The sequence below is a fragment of the Triticum aestivum genome, chromosome 1D, assembly GCF_018294505.1.
Source record: "Triticum aestivum cultivar Chinese Spring chromosome 1D, IWGSC CS RefSeq v2.1, whole genome shotgun sequence".
Lineage (NCBI taxonomy): Eukaryota > Viridiplantae > Streptophyta > Magnoliopsida > Poales > Poaceae > Triticum > Triticum aestivum.
The window spans coordinates 32,419,176-32,423,071 of NC_057796.1; positions in this window are offsets into that span (position 1 = coordinate 32,419,176).

Genomic DNA, 3,896 nt, shown 5'->3' on the forward strand with positions numbered 1-3,896 from the left:
AGTACCAAAAAAATTAGGTATAAAAACAGTAGCAAATAAAAAATATTAGCAAATATAGCTAGGGTAATTTTGTTTAGGTATAAAAAACAGTAGCAATTTTAAAAGAATAGTAGCAATTTTAAAAACAGTAGCAAAAAAATTAGGTATAAAAACAGTAGCAAATAAAAAAGAGTAGCAAATATAGCTAGGGAAATTTTGTTTAGGTATAAAAACAGTAGCAAATAAAAAAAAGCAGTAGCAAATTAAAAAAACAGTAGCAAAAAATTAGGTATAAAAACAGTAGCAAATATAGCTAGGGCAATTTTGTTTAGGTATAAAAAACAGTAGCTACAATTTGTAAAAAGCATGAGCAACTGAAAAATCATCCTGAAATATAGCTAGGACAAACTTCAGTCTTTTTTTTGTTTGTAAGAGAAACTACAGTAGTAAATATTTCCTGAAGTAAATATTTTCAGTCATTACAAATATGATGATGCACCCTCAGGTTTGTCAGGTTCAGCTAAGAAAAACAAACACATGTAAAAGCGACAAGGATGGCTCTCAGCCAAACCAAAGCAAGCTATCCATGTAAGAGATCAGCTCACTCCAACAACTTTACATAGTCTATTACAAAAACCAAACAATCTCTTTCTGAAAGCGACTATCGTTTAAAAGAAGCTCATCACACAATCAACTTCCAGCGTAGCTTGAAACTTTTTCAATCTTCAATTCTTTGCATACATTGGCACACACCGGACGTTCGTGAAACATCTCGGATGCCACCAGCAGTAACCTGCGCGTCCCTGCTACTGCTACCTGCAGATTGCACAAGTCAATTCTCTGTTTTATTTGCTTTAACATAACGGAATAACTAATGGTGGCTGCCTAATGATGACAGACTAAGTTTCTGATTTATTTTGTTATAGAAGTGTAGATTCATTGGTAGCAATTGTTTTCAGTGTCTCATGTTGCTTGTAGTGTTTTGTCCAAAATGTTGAATGATACTGCTTGGAGATGCATATATTGTTTCACCTCTTCACATGCCAATGTATTTTCCATGTTGTGATGGAGGCCTTTTTTGCCTTGTCCACCCGAGAGGCCCTTGAGTTTGCCGGAATGTCGATTAACTTCCGTTCCGGTAAATTCGGGTACTCCATATGTCCTATTTTCAGCAAAGGTCATGCTGAAATTTTCCGTGAATTTTAGCATGACTTTGCTAAAAATAGGACATATGGGGTACTTGTGACTAATGCATGGGCCGGGGTATCTTAGTAGTTAATTAAGTAGGATCAAGTGCCTCGGCGTACTTGTGACTAATGCATGGCTTTTAGGGTGCCTCGGTGTCGATAAAAACCGAAATGATGAAAGCTTAGGCTTTTAGGGTGCCTCGGCGTCGAAAAACCCTCAATGATAAGAGCTTAGCTTTTAGGATGCCTCGGTGTCGACAAACCCTAAATGATGAGACCATGATCTTGTTCCTTGACAATAACCAACTTTTTGACCAAACTTTGTTCCTATTTAGAGAGAAACATGGCCAACAACGATGAGGCCGGGGGTTCGGGCGTCAAGCCATTCTGGAAGCTGTCCCAGGAGATGGAGGAACAACCTCACTTGTATGAGGACGCCGCCTTCCCCACCGATCCTGAGACCACTGATGGTACCGCCGAGGATGACCTCACTGATGCCACCACTGATGGTGCCGCCGAGGATGCCACCACTGATGATGGCGGCGCACGCACAGATGGCAGCCAACCGAAGAGGCAACGGAAGGACCGGCGCCCGACTGTGCTCCGCACCCTCAAGGAGGAAGTTACTGAAGTGGACTCCGACGGGAATCCAACGGCGCCCGAACGAATAGTCAGGGGGTACTCGCTTCAGCTCGGGTGCATTCTCCGGAGCACCGTCTCGATCAACACCGAGAACCTGAGGCATCCTGACCGAGAGAATTTGCGCAACCTCCTCTTCACGAAGCTGCACGAACGATACAAGTTCCCCGCTGAATTTGAAAACACAAGCCTCAAAGGGAATAAAGTGAACAATGCTGCCCTCACGAAGATGAGCAAGGCCCTGTCTACTTGGAAAAGCAATGTGAAGAGAATGATCAAGAAAGGTGAGAGTTATGAGAAGATCAAGGAGAAAAATCCTTCGATCACCGAAGATGACTACAACGACTTCAAGATCAATTGCTCGAGCACCGCAAACTCCGAATCAAGTAAGTGGGGGAAAGAAATGCGGGAGCTGAACTTAGGGGAACACACACTCGGTCCCGGCGGTTACAGAGTGGCGGAGCCTATATGGGACAAGGAGGAGGCGGACCGTGCCGAGCAAGGCCTACCGCCCCTCTTCGATAAATACGGTGACAAGCAGACCAGGAACTTTGTCAGGGCCCGGTACAAGAAGGACCTGAAAACAAAGGAGCTTACCACGGATCCGAAGACCAGGGCGCTTGAGCTTGTTCTGGTAAGGAATACACCCCCGCGTAATTAGCTCCATATGGTTGCATTCTAATTAATGAAGCCAAATTTCTAAATGGTTCACATTCCTTCCGCAGGCGACTGAAAGCAGTAGCGCGGGGTCGACTAAGAGCAACCCTTGGGACACCACTCTAAATAGGGCGTTGAATGTAATGAAGAACAAGGATAAGCTCAGTAAGCCGACGTCAGCTGGTCGTGTGGCCGGCAAAGGCTTGTCGACAAAATGGTCGTCATACTATAACACTGCTGGGCGAAAGGAGAAAAAGACCAGCTCGGAAAGCCAGGCGCGCGAGGTTCAAGAACTCAGGGCATAGGTGGCGCGGATTCCGGAGATTGTCCAAGAGCAAGTGCAACAACAACTCGGAGCGACGATCACCGCCATTGTGCCTACCTTGATCCAGGGGATTAGTGCGTGGATTGCGGGCGGCCAACAGGGGCCGCCCCCGATTCCTAGCTTCACGGCCAGCAACTCGCAGAACGCGATGGCGGGGCCATTGGTGTCTCCGGCGGAGGCTGCATTGGTGTCTCCGACGCCGGCACGGGAGCTTAATGCACCCGGGTGTACGCCGGCCGGCACCTCTGCAGCAAGAGGCCCCTCCGTCAACTGCACGCCCGCCGTTGGCGGTGCCTCGACATTAGCCGAGCTCGACGCCATCATCACGGTAACTAATTAAGCCTCTCTCAGCCGAGGACTTCATCTCCTTGCCTTTGACTGGGCATCCCTAACGCCCTACATGTTTTCGCAGGGCGCCGCCGACGTTCCGTGCACTCTCCTGCACTTCGTGAACAACGAGTTGGTCGATGTCGCCAAGGGCAAAATCGTTCAACCGGGCAACCCCTTGTTCCACGGTACCCAGATGCCACCCAACTTGTTTAGGGTTCAACTGGTTCGGGTGCTGCCAGGCTGCGACGAGTTGTTACCTCCGATTCGACCCATCGGGGCCGACGATGATGACGTGATGACCCTCAGCGCCTGCCTGAGCTGGCCCCTGCTTTGGCCGAAGAGCCAGATTCGTTTGGGGGCGGGGGACACCACCCCAAAGACAACACCGCCAGTCGTGCCGACGCCAAGTCGGCCCCATGGCAAGACCGCCGCAACGGTGCCGGACATCCCTATGCCACTGGATCCAAACATGCATATGGCACAGGATCAGAACGACGACGAAGACGATGCATTTGCCAACGTCGATCAGTACTTTGCCGATCATGGGTACGGTGGCGACTTCATGGGGCCTCCTTCTCAAGAACCCAACCCAACAAAAGACGTGTGCGATCTAGCTGGTACCGCGGAGAAGCCAAGTTGCAACAGGCGTCGTCTGCAGTTCAGCTCTCAGGAGACGCCTCCAGCTGCCGACTTCACCGAGCCTCAGATAGGCGAGGTGCGAAATATGATCAGCCCCAACACACTCAAGGAGGCGGTCTGTGAGCAGAACTCGGTCCCAT